Raw genomic sequence first — 23,005 nt, forward strand, 5'->3', positions numbered from 1 at the left:
CAGGTTATTGTAAAATGTTTGAACCTACAATGGGGATGGGTATATATACCCATATTTTATATATATATACCGTGAATATATGTAGAACCTCATGCGCACATGTATATATATCTTTAATATATAATTTATTAATAAAGTGTGAATGGTAGTTCACAATACTGAACTAGAAATTTATTTTTTCAATGCACAGTAATGTTTACAACTGCTAACAGTAGAGGAAAAGAAGCACTGACACAATGAATACATATTTTTGTCACCTCCCATTTCCTCCTTGCAGAACTTAAATAATAATTCACAGACCAGTGCATTTCATTAATGGCCTGTTTTTATATTTACAAGGTGGCAATGCCCCATTACCAGCAGGGTCCAGCTAAATTGACAGCCATTCATTAGAGTTTGTTAAGACCAGGGATGTTGAATACGATCTTTTATTGCCATTACTATTTTAAAATTACTCTAGCAAGGTTTTAACTTATAGCATGAAAGCAACCGACTTCGGTAATTAAACTTGCACAAGAAAAGCACCTGGGTTGAGTGTTCCTTTGTTTAAATTCCACTAAGAATTCTCAGGAATAATGATCTCCTTTTCATTGCTAGGGAACCTGCCTTCCATTAGGGTATGTCTCTGGTGTGCTCCATGATGGCTTTTGGCTGGGGATGCTAGGATGTTTATGGGGAGTCAGGCAATTTTGGTAATGAAAGTAATAATTTACAACAGATTTTTCTTCTATTTCTACCACGTTAACCACTTGCACTTGCGGCATCGGACTGCTATGGGACATGTGGTTTGAACATTTATCTGGAATTGATGTGAAAGAAATCGGCAACAAAATGCTTAAACTGAAAGCAGGTTATTAGGTAGGATTTGTGGTTCAGCACTGTGGCCTGTCAGCGAAGGGATCGGTAGGCACGCTTACAAAGAGAAAGACACACAGAAAGAGCACAAATATTGTCAGTGCCTCACAGCTGACTCTTTTTTCCAACCAGAGGAAAGGGTCATCGTTAAGGAAGTAATCTCGCCATCATTAGTATTTCAATCTCGATTGCGGAGACGGTAATCAGGAGTGAAGAGCAAAGGCCAGTACCATATGAACAGACATTACGTTGTTCACTCTCTCAATCCCCTCAATATCTTTTTGAAAAACCCTTAAAAGTGAAGCGCAGTTTTGTCAGGTTCTTTCAAATGCGGGATATCCTGATTTCAGCTGTAGACCGATACAGCTTCTCAGCCAGCGGATCAAAGACAAAGCATTTCTAAGTACATTAAGAAAATACAAAACCTTCAGCTGTAGGAAACAGCTCAGTTTGACACTGACATTTTTAAGCTCTGTGAAACCGGGAGAAGCACAAAGGCACAGACATGGCAAGTACCACATGCTCTGGATAAGATCAGCTTCTTCAAGTATTGAAGCGAGCCTTTCAAAATGTTGGTGTAATTTCTTTTGAGAAAACCTCATCAATTATCTGACTCAGTGCTCTTCGGAAATCGCCAGTGCCTTAAGGGTTAACGCTCCCCAAAAAGAAATCCAAGTTGACAAATGCTTTCTGTATTCATAAATCTTTTACCATCACGGGCAGAGAAGAATTGTAGAGAGGAAAAAAAATACACCTGCCATCTGGTGTCAGATGCTTTACACAGGCAAAATTACAAAATGAAATTTAGATGAACTTCATTAGAAAATCAAGACCTAACTCATGTGGCTATTCATCACATTCTCATTCATGGATGCACTGGCTCTAAAGAAACTTAAAGAAGCTTTGGATACGAATGGAGCATAAAAGCTGAAATGGAGTGTGAAAGGATAGGCAAATAATGAGGAATCCAGTCATGGAGAACATTGTCACTTCTTTTATTGGGTGAACTACTTAATTATTTTGGTGCAAACAATAAAAGGGACTGAATTGGCAATGTTGTGCTTTCAGCTTTTCTTCAGTTCCTTGTGTTATCAGTATTCCATAGGACACTTCCCCTCATTTAAAACGGGAAGTGGGGAATCCGATCACTTCTTTCTGACTCAAAATGCAAATTGCAGTGGGGTTAGTTCCAACGACAAACTTCCAGCAGAAAAAAAAGTCTGCGTATTTATTTTCAACTGGACTGCCTTGACAATCAAACTGTATTTTAAAATCGAAATGATCTTGCAGACCGGTTTAAGAATGTATGTTCTTAACCTGCCACCTCCTGCTCCCAGTGGAACGCACCATGTTGGGCTTGGGCTAACACGAGCTAACCTCTGTGTTGCAGAGCGAAGACACCGGTCTTCTGGAGGTGGGAGATTTACTCTGCGACTCGCATGCAATATTTACATGGTCACAGTTAAAGCCTCGATTCACAAGGCTTTTGCTAGTCCATGCTTTTCTCCCCCACAAATGGCCTTTCCAATAGAAATAAGGTGAACTATTCCATCATTTGCTTAAACTCCATTTCTGCAGATTCTCAGGAGCGCCGGATATGGGGCATCATTCATCCCATTGGCTGCAAGACTGAATCAATGACACATACTCGCACTTTTTTTGTATACTGGTTGGCATAACAGCGCATAGCTAGAAACAACTGGAACAAAGACAGATGTATTGCAAGAGTGAATCTAGTGGTTGTGGGGGTGGGGTGGGGCGGTAAGGAAAGTCTTTGGAATGACTCATAGAAGAGAAGATCTCAAATTCCCAATACAATGGGCTCGACGGGCCGAATGGCCTCCTTCTGCGCTGCAGCATTCTAATACTTGCAATAAATTCCTCACAGCTTAATGCTGCTACCAGCAGTAGCGGCTCAATGCAGATGGTGGACTCTGCTTAATTTTAGGTGTAAAAAGGACAGAGTTCCAGGTGATAATGTCTGGGAGGGTCTGCCATAGGCAAAAGCAGTGTGTGGACCTTCACTGCTGGCATTATAGGGGCAGTTTTGCAAGGTTTTGCTCTCACTTGGAGGGACACTAGACAGGAGTGTGGATCAAAGAACGGATCATCACACTACTTTAGGGGGTGATTCTGCAACTCACTAGCGAGGCTCCATGCCAGGAGCCCCGTCTCACAGAGATTACTCTTATTAACTTTTTGGATTGGCTCAAGATACTACAGCTATCGTAGTTTCAGACAGTCTGGTAAATATGTTGTGGTGCCGCACTAGTCCTTATCTTAGGAGGACTGACCATTCAGCCACATCTCCTGGATATTCGAGTGTGGGCTCTTGGAGTTGAATGGGCTAACCCTACCTGGTCTACTTGGCATCATGGACTTGGACTCTACCGAATTCAGAAGGAAGGTGCCGGGGGTAATTTCAACTTTAATTGCCCGGTGAAAAACAGGCGATAGCGAGTCTTTCCTATTGACTTCCAACAATAAAAGATTGTTAATATTGTAACCCTGCTTGACAGAATATGGAGAAAGATAATGGGGGTAATTTTATGAAATATACTGCGACAAATGTGCTACTTAATGGGTTTCCTAATTAATGCTGAGTAAGTGGGAAGTGTAATTAACTTAGAAAAATGGAATCTTGTGTTTTAGTGCTTACTGGGTGTTCAGGATTCTAAAAGCAGTAAATCCCAATTCTCCAGTTGTGGATGGTGATAAACTAATATCTTCATGCAATAAACAATAGGCACATTTTAAAAGCTGTAATTAGTGCATGTAATTTATGCCCTCATACCCTCTCCAAGTTCATCTCGTCCACAAGACCCACCTCCTGTTCCCTTGATCCCATTCCCACTAAACTGCTCCCACCCAACTTCCCTTCCTGGCCCCCATGAGATCTGGCATTGTAATGATTCCCTCTCCTCGGGTACTCTTCCCCCTCCCTTTCAAAACCACTTCTCTCAACCCATCCATGGCCTCTGTGTCATCAAGACTGCTTGTCTGACGTCCAGTCGTGGTTGAGCTGCAATTTTATCGAGTTAAACAATGGGAAAACTGAAGCCATCGTCTTCAGTCCCTGCCACAAGCTCCGTATCCTTACCACCAATTCGATCCCCCTTCCCAGCCATCGTCTCAGGCTGCACCAGGCTGTTTTGAAATCTGCATCCTATTTGACCCCAAGCTGAGCTTCCGACTCCATATCCTCTCCAGCATAAAGACCACCTAGCTTTATCTGCCCGTCTCCACATTTGCCACAGCCCATCTACCGCTGAAACCCTCACTGATGCCTTTGTCACCTCTAGACTCCACTACTCTCTTCACTGGCCAGACATCCTCCATTCTCGGAAAACTTCAGCTCAGTCAAAACTCTGCAGAGTCTGTATCCTATCCTGGATCAGGTCCTGCTCACCTATTACCCCTTTCCTTGCTGAACGACATTGGCTCCCAGTTCCCACACGCTTCAAATTAAAAATCATATTTAATGGCCTTACCCTTCCCCATCTTTGTCACCTCCTCCAGGCCCTACAAACTTCCCCTCCCCCAAACTCTCCATTCCTTTCACTCCTGCCTTTTGTGCAACCCGCCTCCCCCTCTTCTGCCACATCAATGGCGACCGTGCCTTCAGCTGTCTGGGCCCCATGGTATGGAATTCCCTCTAAAACCCTCTGCCACTATCGTCCTCTCATCCTTTAAGACCTTCCTTAAAACCCACCTCTTTGATCAAGCTTCCTTATATCTCCTCCTTTGGCTCGGCACCCATTGTTGTATGATTACACCTCTCTGAAATGCCCTGGGATGTTTTTCTATGTTGAAAGCATTATATAAATGCAAGTTGTTTTAAGTTAGCACCGTGTGACATCCAATTATAAATCCTGCACATTTCTACATCAACTGAGTTTAATGCAATTTGATACCCCGCAAAAAAATAGAACCTGCATTTATAAAGTCCATTCCGAAGCACTTTCATTCACCATTGAGCCCAGCGGACAGAAGACACCACAACTTTGTTCAAAAAGTCCCAGAGGCAACAGAATCTCTGGCATCCGAGTAATAACATTTAATAAATAACTAACAAATCTGAGTGATAATAAATAGCCATAGTGCAAGTATTTAATGCACTTAATCTTTTATTTGTGCAAACTTTATTTGAAAATGGGCTTTTCTTAAATATTATAATTAACTGCTCTTCTTGTTCAGGCTGGACTAGGTAGTCACGTGAATACTCATGTTACTGCCTGTTACCAGCTGCAAGTGAAATTGTAGCAGGGAACATTTAAGTGAAAGGAAATCTCTAGTTTCCAAACATATCCACTCTCTAGTCAACATCAACAACAACTTTATATACCGCCTTTAACGTAGTAAAACGCCCCAAGGTGCTTCACACGGCCATTATCAAACACCGACCCACATAAGGAGATATTAGGGCAGGTCACCAAACAGCTTGGTCAAACTGGTAGGTTTTAAGAAGTGTCTTAAAAAGGAGAGGCAGAGGCTTAAGAGCTTAGGGCATAGGCAACTGAAGGCACGGCTGCCAATGGTGGAGCGATTAAAATCAGGGATGCGCAAGAGGCCAGAATTAGGAGAAATCTTGGAGGGTTGTAGGGCTGGAGGAGGTAACACAGATAGGGAGGGGCAAATGGAAGGATTTGAAAACAAGGATGAGAATTTTAAAATGGAGGTGTTGCTGGTTTGGGAGCTAATGTAGGTCAGCGAGCACAGCGGCTGATTGGTGAACGGGACTTGGTGCGAGTTAGGACACAGGCAGCAGAGATTTGGATGAGCTCCAGTTTATGGAGGGTGGAAGATGGGAGGCCGGCCAGGAGTGTGTTGGAATAGTCAAGTCCAGAGGTAACAAAGGCAGGGATGAGGGTTTCAGCAGCAGATGAGCTGAGCTGAGCCGAGCTGGGCAATTTTATGGAGCTGGAAGTAGGCCGTCTTGTGGTCGAAAGTTCATATAGGACATCAAAGAGAGCGCCAGGGTTGCAAACGATCTGGATGTTAGACATGCAGCGTGACAAATCAGCGACAGCGGAGGGGTCGAGAGAGGTGGTAGTGAGGTAGAGCCGGGTGTCGTCAGCGTACATGTGGAACCAGACGCTGTGTCCTAACCACACGCTCTACAGTATTTTAAATATATAGTAAGCAGATGGCAGCCACCAAGAGAGCTGCATTCCTTAACTTGGCAGTTTTGGAGACAAGATTGCTAATAGCATTGCTCTACCAATCTGTTAAATGCACTTTTTTGGACATTCAAGAAGGGTAGTGCTCCACTACTCCGCCAGGCCTGGCATTCAGCACGTGGGCAGGCGGAGCAGTGGTCAGCCGAGGATTCCTGCCAAATTACATCTGGGCCCGTTTCCCCATGCATAACCCAGTACAGTGGCAGGCACACGAGACTCACTATTACATCTGCCAATCCAGCTAACCAGGAGTTGGGGCAGGAGAGTGGGAGACAGGGATAACTAAAAAAAAAAATTGTAGTTTTCAAGAGGAATACAGGTACATAAGTGAGCATCATTCTTATTTTTAATGAAATAAATGATGTAGCTGTTTTAATTTTCTTGGAGAGATCGTTAACAGCATCTTGTTACCAGATGAGAGTGACATGGTTCCAATTGCTTGTGGCTGAAAACCTCAAGCTGCAAGTTTGGAGAAAGTGCAGTCAGCTGTGTCTTCTGAGCAATTGAACAGGAGCTCCCTCACCCTGTGTCTGGACAGAATGACAAAGCCCATCACACCGTGTGCTGCCCTGTTCTTCTCAATCCTCGGATTTGGTGAATGGAGATGTAGCTTCATCTCTCATGGTCGACAGTGGTCTCAAAAAAAAATATTCGGGGCTATCGAGATGGGGAGTTGAAATTAGCTTCTCATCTTAGACATCCAAGACTGGCAATTGCAGTTGGCCATATTAGTAGGTGAACACTTAATGCATTTGTACAACTTTTGTCTATCTTGCTATTTTAAGGCAGGCATTAGCTCATTTATTTTAATTGGGTTAGCTGCTCTGCGAGAAGACATTAAGTGTTTGTCCTCTTTTATTGCCAACAGTAATTTCCAGGCTCCAGTAACAATTTCAATCATTAAGGGGCACGGTGGGTTAGGAGCAGGGGTAAAGATCCCTTTACAAGATCAGGAGAACATGCCTCACTGCACAGTATTACCCATCCCAGGCTCTGATGGAGATTGCCAAGCTCGATGCTGAACTCTGTGCAATTCAATGCTGTGCACTTGTGCCAAAAGGAATTGGATTGATAATCATTTTACTTGGGTCGCTTACAGTCAGCATACAAAAAGATTTTCATGCTGCAAGTCTATGTTGGACTTAAGCCCAGGTCCCAGAAGTGAAATGACTCGAGTTGAAATCCCTTACTTTTTTTTTTAAATGCTGCACATATTGCTGTTTCGATACAAGTATGTTGTTATAACTCAAAGATTTCTTTTGAAGGACTTGTCAATAATGCATCGAGGAAGTTTCTCAAACATTCCGTGTAACAATGTTCTAATTGAAATGCTTTTTTTACACAATGTCAATATATGCAAATATTTGAACAAAAAAACAACAGTGCTGGTTAGAAATGTAGAGAATGAGAAGTAGGCTGGCCATAATGGACCATGTGCTGAGCTATCAACATTCTGTAGCTCCCACTACCCGCCCCCAAAGATCTGTCTGCTAATCAATACTACTTGCTTGGTGTAGGCTCAGGCTCATGAGGCAGTATTACTGTCCTTTAACCTAGCTGGGCTGTACTGCTGCGAGCCTTTTCTCAAAGGCTTTGACTCAGCCAACAGTATAAAAGGTTGAACTGATAGTCACTTGTTCTTTCTGGAACCTTGATTGCCTCCCGACCACTATTTATGTTGTACGGAACAAACCTTGAATCTAGCCTAAATAAATTAAGGTCAGTCACAAACCACTTCTGCCCCCACCACAGCAGTGCAACAAGAATTTCTCAGTCTTTTATCACGTTTCTCTGTGTACAGTAGGCACAGCCCATTACTTTTATATTGTTAAAATGTGATAGAGCTAGTGAGTTCTGGTTGTCCATATTGCTGTATTTCCACACTCTCCTCTCGTAATTAATCAGTGCTAATGGAGTCTCTGTTCCAAAGTAATCTGACTACTGTAACCACAAATATCCCTGAGCTAGATGGATAGACTGCCTGTCTCAGGTATGGTAGAGATTCACTGCACATTTTTTCTTCGTTGTTTATGATTAGGGCAAGGGATTTGGCACAGTGCAACATCCTGTAAATTTCTACACTTGTGCGAGGCACATGTGATGCTCGAGTACTGCAGTTTCCACAAAAAAAGTCTGAACAAAAACAAATCACTTGTGATGGTAGCTAGCAATTCGGTGTATGATTGCATGAGAAAAAAAACCTTAATCAATAACTTGCGAGCTGACAGACGAACGCACCTTCGCAAATCAAGACTTGACTTGACCTATTTCCTGAAGGACGCTGCTAGCAGTCTACTCATCTGTTTTCAGACAAAGCATGGATATTTTAGTTCATAGAATGGTTACAGCACAGAAGGCAGCCATTCGGTCCATCGAGCCTGTGCCAGCTCTGCAAGAGCACTTCAGCTAGTCCTGCTCCCCCGCCCTTTCCCCGTAGCCCTGCAATTTTTTTTCTTTCAGGTACTTATCCAATTCCCTTTTGAAAGCCGTGATAGGTGAATCTGCCTCCACCACCCTTTCAGGCAGTGCATTCCAGATCCTAACCACTCGCTGCGTAAAAAAGTTTTTCCTCATGTCACCTTTGGTTCTTCTGCCAATCACCTTAAATCTGTGTCCTCTGGTTCTCAACCCTTCCACCAATGGGAACAGTTTCTCGCTATCTACTCTGTCTAAACCCCTGATGATTTTGAACAGCTCTTTCAAATCTCCTCTCAACCTTCTCTGCTCTTAGAACAATCCCAGCTTCTCCAGTCTATCCATGTAACTGAAGTCCCTCATCCCTGGAAACATTCTTGTAAATCTTTTCTGCAACTTCTTTAAGGCCTTCATATCCTTCCTAAAGTGCGGTGCCCAGAATTGGACGCAGTACTCCAGTTGAGACCAGACCAGTATTTTATAAAGGTTCATCATAATTTCCACACTTTTGTACTCTATACCTCTATTTATGAAGCCCAGGATCCAGCAAGTCTTTTTAACTGCTTTCTAGTTGCGTGAATTCTTTTAATTATTTCATTTTATTTTCCCCACCCCTGCCATCCCCCATTTTGTCCTCTCTTGAAGGCACTGAATCTTGCTGGGCTATGGCAAATGCGGTCAGACAGTAACTCACAATTCTTCACACAAGTGTTCGGACAATGAATTCTAACAAACTAATTGGCCACGGAGGGGAAACACAGCCCAGACTGGTCCGGACGTCCATGCACATTTTCCAACTTTTGGGGGGTGGGGGGGGGGGGGGGGGGGGTAAAAGGATAGGAATCAGAAGCAGGAACCTTGACATCTGTTTTTACTCCTTCCTAACCTTGAAGTTCTGAGGCCAACTGCAACACCCAATTTGGATCAGTTTAATTCGGTACAGATTGGGAATTGAACCTGGGGCTTTCCAGTGGGGGCTACACTGTATGGTGCCTTTATCCATATAAGGCGTGTCAGCCGTGGCTCACTGGGCTCGAAGTTTGTGGGTTCAAGTCCCACTCCAGAGACTTAAGCACAAAAATCTAGGCTGACGCTCGAGTGCAGTGCTGACGGAGTGCTGCACTGTTGGAAGTGCAACCTTTCAGATGAGATGTTAAACCGAGGCCCCGTCTGCTCTCTCAGGTGGACGTAAAAGACCCCAAGGCACTATTCTGAAGAGGAGCAGGGGAGTTATCTCCGGTGTCACAGCCAATATTTATCCCTCAATCAACATCATTAAAACAGATTACCTGGTCATTATCACATTGCTGTTCATGGGAGCTTGTCGTGTGAAAGGCGCTATATAAATGCAAGTCTTTTTTTTCTTTATAGCCACTGGCAAAGCTCTCGAATCCCTTTATGAGGCAGTTTTGCCTACACAAGCATACACTGCTCCGATTTCTGTAAAGCAGGCAAATTTATCCCACAAGCTTGAATTGGTTGTGGTATGTCACTAGTTACCAAGGAATCAATGAACCATCAGCAGACACACCTCAAACATCAGCAAAGTCATGGTAACCTCAGCCTTAATAAATGTGTAAGAAGTCACACAACACCAGGTTATAGTCCAACAGCTTTATTTGAAGTCACAAGCTTTCGGAGCGCTGCTCCTTCGTCAGGTGAAGTGGAGAGATGCATAAAGACACAGCTTATATAGTCTTTATGCATCTCTCCACTTCACCTGACGAAGGAGCAGCGCTCCGAAAGCTTGTGACTTCAAATAAAGCTGTTGGACTATAACCTGGTGTTGTGTGGCTTCTTACATTTGTCCAGCCCAGTCCAACTCCGGCATCTCCACACCATTAATAAATGTGCTCTACAATCTTGCACGATTCTCTCAATTTAATTGCCATAGAATTGGCTGCATTGTTTTAAACAGCATAATATATATCAAAGTACAAATCTGTTGGTATTATAGTTCGCAGCAGATCTTACCAGTGGAAACAGGCCTGAAGTTGTTTAGCTCAATGGTTCATAAGACTCAAGTTCATACAAGCTCAAAGAGGAACGCTCCAGTCTGGAACAAAAAATAAAAAGCTCGTGATTTAACCAGTCTTCCTACTGGTCATGTTAAAATGTCTTTGATAGTACAGTGCCTGTATACAAGTCTCTGTAGAGAAGTCAAACACGGGTCTGATTGTATTCTTGCCAAATGTATTCAGAATACATCACACTGTTTTTAATCATACTCAAAAAAGGCAAGGTGAACATTTAGAACAGTTTCTCAGTACTACCCACACAAGGCAGCATCACTAATGCAGCAGTTTAATAATTAGGCAACTCTCATGTTGTTTAAGACTAGAATTTGTCATGTGAGTGGAAGTCTGGCCCATGCGCTTGCAGATAGTTCACAGGAAGGTTTCTTTCTCACAATATTACTCCAATTCCACAAAAAAAACTCGATGGGTAGTTGTCGCTTTCGAATGTAGTGCGATGCTGTAATTTTTGCCAAAATTGCTACTTAACATGGGGAAAATATTAACAGAACTTGCAATTACTTTTTACAGGAATGCCAAAATGCATTTTGAAGAGACATTAATTTCCCAAAGCCCCCACTGGAGATTGATTTTTTAGAAAAGTGATTGCCACCGTCTTATTCTGATGCATTGAAATAAAGTTAGAGGACAACCAAAGAGTCATTCGCACAAAATTGATAGTTTGAAGAAGAAACAAGATTCCCCAAAGTTGCAACATAAGGGTGGAAAATGATTGGAGTGGGCATGCATCCACCTTCGAAATCCTTTTGTCTGACAAGTGCTTACAAGAAGCAAGACATTTCTGAAGACCTCGACTGCACAATTGTTACTCAAAGTTGCAAAATGTTGCTGGAGAAGGCCCACTAGCACCAAAATATTAGCATGATGAAGGATGAGAAAATGCTCTCATCTGGGAAGCGGTGTTGCTCAAAACAAGCTCTATGGCAGGGGCCGGGAAGGTTGACCCTGAACCATCACTGCATTCCACAAAAAAATACTATACTATTGCAGAAGGAACACAGGCAATTAAAAAAAAAATGCGATTTGATATGACCAACTAGAAAGTGACAAATTGAATGAGGGAGGCAAAAGCATATGAAGAAGTGTCACAGGGAAACACTGAAAAACTTCCAACACCAACAGAGTCAGACCGCAGAGGCATTAGCAGATATACTTCCAACAAACTGCAGAGAACAACCGGTTAGGAATGTGAATGGTGTCATAATATAGACAAAAGGCTGCAATCCTGTACCTACACGCCAAGAATGATTTCAACACGCAGTCAAGCACTTGAAGTTTTATTAAAAAGATTGAATGTTGCATATACACCCGGCCAACATACTGAGATTACAAAGGATGCTTTGCTGCAGAAAATACACACATTATAGTCGGGCGAGCTCAACCCTCCAGGTTGATCCCTTCACCTCTCAATCCATGGCTGTGATTTTACACCATTTATACTGTTTCTAGCTGCACCACTCCAGAGGCATCTGCATCCGCTAACCCTCTACCCACTCTCAATCCCCATTCCGATGTCTTATGGTCTCGAGTTGTACAGAAAAACATTGGTGTTTTAGGGTTAGCCTGACATAACAGAAGCCATGCTACCAGAAGAATGACATTGAGTCTTTCCTCAGTAGGAGAGACAGTACCACAAAAGTATTGACACCTTCGTCCTTTGGTTCAGTTCATACGTTTTCATTGCATGTATAGGTCAGTGTGGTGAGGCAAGGTTGAGCGCTCAACAGCACGTGCTCCTATAAAAAGCACCTCAAACGTTTGTTACTTTGGTCCAAGAAAAAGAGTTTTAAATTAGTGCTAAGAATTAAGGACTATTTTTTTTATTCTGTTGATTAATTTTTGCTTCTATATTATCTTGCTACTCAGTAAGTACGATCTGTAACTTTCAGCCTGACCGACAAAGAGTTTGACAGCATGGTTGTTTCGGTTTGTTTGGAGAGATCTGGAGCACCCGGCTATATTATTTCCAGTAGAAGGTTCATTGTTTACCCTGTGGGAAATATCCTAGATATTTTTAATTAGGAACATAAAGTAACACAAAAAGCCCAAAGTGTAACAGATGCAATACAGTGTGAATGAACATTGAATCAAATGTAGGGGTTGCACATCACTGCCAGGTGTGCAGAGCTGCCCAAGACAACCATTTAGGAGGTTACAGAGCCTCAATTACACATACTGTGCAGTACTATGTTCAATTGAATCTGACCTATGTAAAGGTCCATTGAGCAACTGATGTGATTCACAGTTCTGTTGATGAAGGCAGGAGATACCTAAATAGGATTGGAAATGAAGTGGTTACATTTGTGATGTGAGCAGAATATCAGAGTTTTCTACTGAGGTGTTGTAACTAGGAAAAACTAGTCCCATTCGTAGGACCTATAACATCCTAATGGCCCTCTCAAATACAACTCTCACAATGTCACAGCTTGTAGGATAGACTAATGGTTAAGCTAATAGCTTGGTCGGCAGTCTCTGCATAGACTCATGAAATCCTCGTTAAATAATATATTTTTCCTAACAGGAAAAGGTACCAGCTGAGAATTTTCTGTTAACAAACACGCAGCTCATCTGAAAACCTTCTCCGAATGAAATTGAAAGTTATTACTACATGTATTTGCTCACAATTTCCCATTCTACATAAAACTTTTCAAAGGTACTCTTAATACGCTGTCTGTTCAGGGTAACAGTTCCACAGCACATTGCCAATTGGCCTAATCAGATAATCCTTGCAAATTGTTGGTGCATAAATAAATGTAGATCACCATTTGTTCTACACAACTCGCATCAACAATGAAATGAATCTTCTTTCTAATAAGAAGCAAACCTGGGGCAGTTTGATGCAAACCATAAGCCTCAAATCAGAATACAATAGCAAAATACTGCAGATGCTGGAAATCTGAAATAACAGAAAACGTTGGAAAAACTCAGCAGGCCAGGCAGCATCCGTGGAAAGAGAAACAAGAGTTAACGTTTCAGGTCGATGACCTTTCGTCAGATCAAAATCAGACTTGTCTTTACAATTCAATGCATTGATCTCCTTACCCTGCCATTCCTTAACCACAAGGCCAGCAGTTTAAGCTATTGTGAACTGCATAGGCACCTACCATGGAGCCTCAAGGGCCACATACAAAGTTTAAATCCACATTCACATTGATTTACATATATAGCAAGTGTCTTGACACCAACAGACCTTGTTCTGATGTATTTGTCCATCAAAGCCAGCAGTGCTTTCTAAACCTCCAGACCCATAAACCTCAAGCAGGACAATCCAGTGAATAAGAACAAGCACAACTAGAACGGAGTTGCCTGGGCTTCGAAGGCCAGATTGCCGTGGCTCAGGGCTGTAGTGTATGTAACTGTTCTACCTTTAAGAGAACTATTTTAGGTGTGGCACTACTTTATCTTGGCTGCTGTATACTGTAATACCGACGGTGACCACACCGGTATATAAGTGCTGTGTCAGGATTTATTGGGCAGATTCGCCCTGACCTTCGAATAGTAAAGTCCTGTTAAAGTTACTCTTGTAGTCTGTGTATTAATTCGCCATAATACCTACAGACTTTACAGTGGCGACGAGTTCGATCTTGCCCTGCGGCAACAATACTTCCGAAGCAGTTAACGAGCGTCGAGAAGAGGCACCCGCCCTCGTCGTTCTGCTGAGAGAAAACTCGAGTCTGCAGAGCAAGGAAGAAGGAAGAATTCAGACACGAAGCCTTCCATCAGCAACAGGCACTGATTGTCCCTTCTGCCACGGTGGTGAGTGAGCCGATCAGCACGAGAAGCAAGTCGGCCACGGTGACGGTGAGTAAAGGGAAAATAAAAAAATAAACGGAGGATAAGGGCGGTGAACTCGACCACGGTCGGGGGAAAGGAGCCGGACAGAAGTCGGGCCCAGAGGCGCTGAGACTGGGGCAGCGTGGAGCACGGAAGCCGCGGTACAAGCGGGCTGGGAGACGCAACGGCGTCGTGAGACAGCTAGACCGCGACCGGCGAAAAAGGCCGGGCAGCGACCGAGGCCACGAAGCGCTGCGACCGGGATCGTAAGGCGCGGGAAGATATAAAAATAAATAAATCGCGGAGAACTCAGCCGCAGCCGGGGAGGAAAGCACCGGACTGAGAGAGGGCTGGGAGGCGCGATTGGAAGCCGCTGAGGGAGAGACAGAGCCCGAGCGAGCGGGAGAGACAGAGCCCGAGCGAGGGAGACTGAGCGAGATCCAGCCCAGCGGCTGAAACTGTTCACCATCAACGGGTTGTACCCAGCGCCGGTTGCCCTGCCGAGAAAATGGAACAAGGAACGCACTGAAGCCGACGCGCAGGCTGCGAACCCCGAAAGCCAGCGGTCGTCGCCCGAGGGAAAAGCTTACCCCTCCCGCCAGGGGAAGAAACGCGGGAAGCCGCCAGTAGGCGGGGAAGAAGACAGAAGCGGGAAACCGCCATTTTGAAAGTGGGCGGGGAAAGAAGACAAGCGCGGGAAACCGCCATTTTGGAAAAAAAAAAGTTAAAGAAATATTTCGTTGTTGTTTCTCAGGAAGAGGGTGAAGATGCCTAAGCGTAGTAACATCAACGGATTCGATTCCGATGTGGAAGATTGGGCCACGTATGTAGAACGCATCGAGATATATTGTAAGGTCAATAAGATAGCAAATTATGACAAAGCTCTAACCTTACTAAACTCAATGGGTGCGAAGACATACGGGTTATTGAAGCATCTTCTAGCACCAGCTAAACCGGCGGATCAGTCTTTCGCTTATATTGTTGCTGTCCTGAAGGATCATTTGAACCCCGCACCGCTGATGTTAGCGGAACGATCTAAATTTTACGTGAGAACGCAACTAAAAGAGGAAAGCAACGCAGAGTACCTGGTTGAACTGCGTAGACTAGCAAAATACTGCCAGTTTGAGGTAAATCTGTCAGAGGCACTGAGAGACAAGTTCGTGTGCGGAATGTCGAAGGAAGGAATACAAAAACAACTGCTCGAAGAGAACGATCTTACACTTGAGAAGGCTGTCCTTATTGCAGCATCGCACGAAGCCGCAGCGAGAGGCACGGCGGAAATGCAGCGGAAGACAGCGGTACTCAGTATGGATCAAATGACTTCGGGTACAACGAAATGTTATCGTTGTGGGAAGACAACACACGATCAGAACCAATGCTGGTTTAAAAACCAGGAATGTAGGAAATGTGGCAAGCCTGGTCACATAGCTAAAATATGCCGGTCAGGAAAGAAGACCAGCAATAATAAGTCACCGCAGAAGAAGTACAGAAAAGGTACATAAGGTGACTGGGAAGAGTACAGATGAACAGAATTCGGATTCAGACTCCAACAGCAAGGAACTGGGTAGTCTGAGGATTCACAATGTGAGTAAAGAAGCTGACCGACAAACTATCTGGGTCACACTGCAGATTGCAAAAGTCCAAGTGAAAATGGAAGTGGACACCGGATTGGCGTTGACGGTCATGAATAAGCAAGATTACAAAAAGTTGTTCAAACATATTCCCCTACGGGATACGGAGATAGTATTGCAGACATACACGGGGCATAAAGTATACCCCATCGGAAAGATAAAAGTCAAGGTGAGACACAAGGGCAAAGATCACCGAGGAATGGACATGTATGTGCTACCCGAGGGAGGTCCACCACTTCTGGGACGGGAGTGGATCAGGAAAATAAAGATAGACTGGCACTCACTAAACACAATGACGGTAGATTCCGGAAAGGAAGATGTCAAACCTGAACGGTTGTCCAGAATATTGGACGAAGCTAAAGAGGTATTTCAGCAAGGACTGGGAACACAGAGGAATTAAGGCAAAAATCAAGATTGCGGAACATGCAAGTCCAAAATTTTTCAAAGCCAGATCAGTACCTTACGCGATACGACCTGCTGTGGAGGCAGAACTGGAAGAGCTTGAACGTTCAGGGGTACTATCTAAGGTGGACTGGAGTGAGTGGGCCACGCCCATTGTTCCAGTCATGAAGTCTTCATCAAGTAACAAGCCAGGGGGACCGGGAAAGGTCCGCATCTGCGGAGACTTCAAGATCACAGTTAATCCAGTGCTTCACACGGTACAATACCCGCTTCCGCGGATTGAGGATATCTTTGCTTCATTGTCTGGCGGGAAACACTTCACCAAGATAGGCCTGGCACAAGCATACTTACAAATGGAAGTCAAGGAAGAGTCGCGCCAGTATCTCACAATCAACACACACAGAGGCTTGTATCGTTATAATAGACTGGTTTTTGGAGTAGCTTCGGCTCCAGCAATTTGGCAGAGGGCCATGGAGCAGGTCTTACAGGGGATTCCAAGCACTGTGTTACTTGGACAATATCCTGATTACAGGAGAGGACGAGGAGGAACACCTCGCAAATTTGAAACTGGTGCTCACCAGGTTGAAGGAATATGGCCTTCGAGTTAATCGCCAGAAATGTGAGTTCTTCCAGAAACGGATCTCGTACTGCGGTCATGTCATTGACCAAGAGGGGCTGCACAAGTCACCTGACAAGATAGAAGCTGTCGTGAAGGCCCCCGCTCCGGAAAATGTATCACAGTTGAGATCGTTTCTGGGGTTGATTAATTACCACAAGTTTCTGCCAAATCTATCCACGGTGCTGCATCCGCTGAATGCTCTGTTGCGGAAAGAAGTACCATGGAAGTGGAGCGAGGACTGTAAGAAGGCCTTTCGCAGAAGCAAGGCGTTGATTACCTCTGATGAAGTGTTGGCTCACTTCAACCCAACGTTACCTCTTCGTCTAGCTTGTGATGCTTCCCCTTATGGAATTGGAGCAGTACTTTCACACAAGTTACCAAATGGCTCGGAAAGGCTAGTCGCATTTGCGTCCCGATCATTGACCTCCGCTGAGCGAAATTATGCTCAGATAGATAGGGAGGCCCTCAGCCTTGTGTGGGGAGTAAAGAAATTCAATTACCTGCAGGGCAAGAAGTTCACATTACTGACAGACCACCAGCCGTTGGTGTCCATATTCAACCCTAACAAGGCCGTTTCCACTATGACAGCGCAAAGGCTACAGAGGTGGTCCGTGTTACTTGGGGCACACCAATATGACATCGAATACAAAAGGTCCAAACAGCATGGAAATGCTGATGGGTTATCGCGCCTACCGTTGCCAGTAGTAGAAGAGGCGGCTACAGGGGACCCGGTAGAGATGTTCCACTCATCCATAGTGGAATGTCTACCAGTAACAAATTCGATGATCGAAAATGAAACAAGAAATGATCCGACTCTCTCACGAGTCTACGATTTAACGGTGGAGGGATGGCCAGCACATGGCGAACCAACGCTGCCCGCATTTTCGCAAAGAAAAGAACAGCTGTCAGTGTGCCGAGGAACCTTGATGTGTGGATCTAGAGTGGTGATTCCACCCAAACTTCAGCATAAGGTGCTAAAGGAGCTTCACGAGGGGCATCTGGGTGGAGTGAAAATGAAGAACCTAGCAAGAGCGTTTGTGTGGTGGCCAGGTATTGATGGAGACATCGAAGAAATAACCAAGAGCTGTCTAGGATGCCAGAAGGTCCAAAACGCGCCACCACAAGCTCCTCTGCATCCATGGGAGTGGCCCTCATCTCCTTGGCAAAGGGTAAACGTCAACTTTGCTGGTCCATTTATGGACTCAATGTTTCTAATCGCGGTGGATGCACACTCCAAGTGGCCGGAGGTAATAAAGATGTCCTCCACCACCACGGAAAAAACCACAGTATTACGGACCATATTTGCTAGGAATGGCCTGCCGGAACAGATCTGTTCTGATAATGGACCGCAATTTGTGTCCGAAGAATTCAGGAAGTTCTTAAAAAGGAATGGGGTCAAGCACTACACGTCAGCCCCATACCATCCCGCCACCAATGGATTAGCTGAAAGGTTTGTCCAGACCTTAAAGAAGGCCATAAAGGCCATGGGTAATGAAGACATCAACCTACAACATAAGGTAGATAACTTCTTGTTGGCGTACAGGAATGCAACACATGCGGTCACAAACCAAACTCCCGCCATGATGTTTTTCAATAGAAGACTAAGATGCCGGCTGGATTTGATTAAGCCAAACGTCAGAAGGGACGTAGAGAACCGGCAATTTCACGGCATGAATGAAAGGCCAACTAGATCCTTTCAGATAGGTCAACAAGTTTTGGCCCGGGACTACCGTACCGAGAAATGGCAGCCTGGAACTATTGGGAAAAGGCTAGGGCTGCTGATGTATACCGTGGACATCGGTGACAGCATCATAAGGCGACATGTTGACCAGATCATAGGGTCATCCACAAAGGACCAACCTACTCCACAACCTTACACGGCTAATGTTGAAGCAGAGATACCCAGACCACCTACCTCCGATCTGGTAATACTAGAATCAGATGAACCTGACACTGTCCTTCAAGCCGAATCGACCTTGCCAGAAGAACCTACTACCCCGCCGAAAACTACTACACCACCGAGGCGTTATCCGGACAGAGTCAGGAAGCCTCCAGAGAGACTGAATCTGTGAACTGTTTTGCATAAGTTGTATATATGTTATGATGTTATGTTAATGGCGGAATAAGTATGTTGTAAGCTAAAAAGGGAGGATTGTAGTGTATGTAACTGTTCTACCTTTAAGAGAACTATTTTAGGTGTGGCGCTACTTTATCTTGGCTGCTGTATACTGTAATACCGACGGTGACCACACCGGTATATAAGTGCTGTGTCAGGACTTATTGGGCAGATTCGCCCTGACCTTCGAATAGTAAAGTCCTGTTAAAGTTACTCTTGTAGTCTGTGTATTAATTCGCCATAATACCTACAGACTTTACAAGGGCTATACGTGGTTCACAGTATATCTGATCCACTGGATATTATTCCCCCACTCCCAGTATTCTGATCATCTCACAAAGCAATGCTTATGTATTTATACTTCAGGTAAGCAATTGCCATGTACATTTCCCTGTAAGTTTATATTTCTAACGGTTTGATAAAAGCATTTAGCTACAGATCAAATCCATATTAAACAATTCTTCCACAAACATTACTTGCAACAGCAAAGAAACATTTTCTGAAAGTGCATACTGGTCAAGAACTTCAACACACTGAATCTCTTCAATCACAACTGGGGCATTTTGTTAGAATGCAGCACTTTGCAGTCACAAAATCATACCTGCAGCACAAATATAAAATCACAAATACTCTGAAACTAGCCCCTTGGTCTGTTTGAGGTCACAGAACAAATTTGGAATATGTGGAATCAAACTCAATGTTTTTCTTTATTTGCCAGTATGCTCTCCTCCTGGCATGGACTTCAGATGGGACATAGTTCCATGGGCATCAACAGCCTCCACAACAACTTGTATTTATATAGCATCTTTAATGCAGTAAAACTTCCCAAGTCACATCACAGGAGCCTTACATAAGCGACCACTTTTTGTGTAAGAGATTGCACAGTATTGGCAGGCTGTTCAATTATGGAGTGCTAAAGTGGGAAACCAGCCAATTATACTACCTCAAACAGCTCCTCCAGCTGAGCTCACCCAATTCAGCACAGACTTGTTGTATCCGTGTGTTAATGGAGACACGGAATGCAGGAGTTGGTTTAACAGGTGTTTACTGAACAAAATCTGGAGGTGAACTAAAAGATACAAGACACTATACAGGCTTATATACCGGAGTGGTCACTACCGGTATTACAGTACACAGGGGCTCTTAAAAAAAAAAGGTACATACACTACAATTCCTCCCCTTTTAGATAATTGGTACATAACATTTTAAGTAATTAATTAACATGTTTACAAGAACAATAATCTACACATTTGCTGCAGTTAATCAATTATAAGTCAGTCTCTCTGGAGGCTTCCTGACTCGGTCCAGATAACGCCTCGGTGGTGTAGTAGGTTCTTTTGGCAAGGTCGATTCGGCTTGAATGTCAGTGTCGGGTTCATCTGGTTCCAGTATCACCGAATCGGAGGTAGATACTATGGGTATCTCTGCTTCATCATTAGGCGTATAGAGTTGTGGTGTAGGTTGTCCCTTTTCGGATGACTATGATCTGGTCAGCATGGCGCCTTATTATGCTTTCTCCAATGTCTACGGTATACATCAGAGGTCCTAGTCATGTGCAAATAGTTCCAGGCTGCCATTTCTCGGTACGGTAGTCCCGGGCCAAAACTTGTTAACCTATCTGGAAGGTTCTAGTTGGCCTTTCATTCATGCCTTGAAATTGCCAGTTCTCTACGTCCCTTCTGACGTTTGGCTTGATCAAATCCAGCCGGCATCTTAGTCTTCTACTGAAAAACATCATGGCGGGAGTTTGGTTTGTAACCACGTGTTGCATTCCTGTACGCAAACAAGAAGTTATCTACCTTATGTTGTAGATTTATGTCTTCATTACCCATGGCCTTTATGGCCTTCTTGAAGGTCTGGACAAACCTTTCAGCTAATCCATTGGTGGTGGGATGGTATGGGGCGGACGTGTAGTGCTTAACCCCATTGTTTTTTTAAGAACTTCCCGAATTCTTCGGACACAAATTGCGGTCCATTATCAGAACAGATCTGTTCAGGCAGCTCATTCCTGGCAAATATGGTCCTTAATACTGTGATGGTTTTTTCCGTGGTGGTGGAGGACATCTTTATTACCTCCGGCCACTTGGAGTGTGCATCAACCACGATTAAGAACATTGAGTCCATAAATGGACCAGCAAAGTCGATATGTACCCTTTGCCATGGAGATGTGGGCCACTCCCATGGATGTAGAGGGGCTTGTGGTGGGGCATTTTGGACCTTCTGGCATCCTAGACAGCTCTTGGTCATTTCTTCGATGTCTCCATCGATACCTGGCCACCACACAAACGCTCTGGCTAGGTTCTTCATTTTCACTCCACCCAGATGCCCCTCGTGAAGCTCCTTTAGCACTTTATACTGGAGTTTGGGTGGAATCACCACTCTGGATCCACACATCAAGGTTCCTCAGCACACTGACAGCTGTTCTCTTCTTTGCGAGAATGCTGGCAACAGTGGTTCGCCATGTGCTGGCCATCCCTTCACCGTTAAATCGTAGACTCCTGAGAGAGTCGGGTCATTTCTCGTTTCCTTTTCAAATGGTAGAATTTGTTACTGGTAGACATTCCACTATGGTTGAGTGGAACATCTCCACTGGGTCCACTTTAGGTGCCTCTTGTACCGTTGGCAATGGTAGGCGCGATAAACCGTCAGCATTCCCATGCTGTTTTGATCCTTTGTATTCTATGTCATATTGGTGTGCCCCTAGGAAAAGGGACCACCTCTGTAGCCTTTGCGCTGTCATAATGGGAACGCCCTTTTTAGGGTTGAATATGGAGACGAGGGGTTGATGGTCAGTCAACAAGGTAAATTTTTGTCCGTGTAGGTAATGGTTGAATTTCTTCACTCCCCACACCAGGCTGAGTGCTTCCCTGTCGATCTGGGCATAGTTACGCTCAGCTGAGTTCAATGAGCGTGATGCAAAAGCTATCGGCTGCTCCGAGCCATCAGGGAATCTATGCGATAATACCGCTCCTATGCCGTAAGGGGATGCATCGCACGCCAGTCTGATTGGCAGTGATGGGTTGTAATGAGCCTACACTTCCTTGGACGGGATCAAGCCTTTGCATTTATGGAAGGCACGTTTACAGTCTTCGCTCCATTTCCAAATTACTCCTGTTTGTAGCAGTGCGTTAAGAGGGTGCAGAACAGTTGACAAGTTCAGTAAAAATTTATGGTAGTAATTTATCAATCCCAGGAACGACCTTAATTGTGAGACATTTTCAGATGCTGGGGCTTTTATGACCGCTTCAATTTTTCAGGTGACTTATGCAACCCTTCTTCGTTAATTATATGGCCACAATATGATTTGTTTCTGGAAAAATTCACCCTTGGGGCGATTTGCTCGTAGGCCCCGTTCTCTCAGCCTAGTGAGCACCTGCTCCAAATTGGCAAGGTGCTCGTTGTCGTTTTCTCCTGTTACAAGGATGTCGTCTAGGTAGCATTGAGTCCCCGGAATCCCTTGCAGGACTTGTTCCATAGCTCTTTGCCAGATAGCTGGAGCTGATGCTACTCCGAAAACCAGTCGATTGTACTGGTACAGGCCTGTGTGTGTGTTTATCGTGAGATACCTTTTAGAGGCCTCCTCAACCTCCATCTGTAGATATGCCTGTGCCAAGTCAATTTTGGTGAAACGTTTCCCTCCGGATAGTGAGGCGAAAATATCTTCTAACCTCTGTACCGTGTGAAGGACCGAGTTTACAGTCACCTTGAAGTCCCCACAGATGCGAATTTTTCTCTGTTCTTCAGATTTATCATTATTCAACGTTTTCTTCATGACCGGGACGATGGGTGTTGCCCACTCGCTCCAATCTACCTTGGATGACACACCTGCCTTTTCCAAGTTCTCCAGCTCTGCCTCGACTGCTGGACAAATTGCGTATGGCACCGACCTTGCCTTAAAAAACTTGGGAATTGCCGCATCTTCCACTTTTATTGAGGCGGTGATGCCTTTCAAGGTTCCTAGTTTCTCTTGAAACACT

The 23,005-nt window shown here is 44.3% G+C and overlaps 1 protein-coding gene across 10 annotated transcripts in view; it reads right to left on the reverse strand.

Moving 5' to 3' along the window:
- Window positions 1-23,005, reverse strand: part of sema6d (semaphorin 6D) — a 257,838-nt gene that overhangs the window by 181,727 nt on the left and 53,106 nt on the right. For 8 of the 10 annotated variants that reach the window (XM_085968622.1, XM_085968612.1, XM_085968621.1 and 5 more), the window contains one exon: window positions 10,425-10,506. The exons of the other annotated variants lie outside the window; for them this stretch is intronic. The gene's annotated coding sequence lies outside the window, so the exon portion shown is untranslated. The remainder of the gene's footprint in view (window positions 1-10,424; window positions 10,507-23,005) is intronic. 10 annotated transcript variants of the gene reach the window in all.

This window comes from Somniosus microcephalus, chromosome 27 (assembly GCF_052327205.1).
Source record: "Somniosus microcephalus isolate GS21.2 chromosome 27, FLI_Smic_1.0, whole genome shotgun sequence".
NCBI classification, from domain to species: Eukaryota; Metazoa; Chordata; class Chondrichthyes; order Squaliformes; family Somniosidae; genus Somniosus; species Somniosus microcephalus.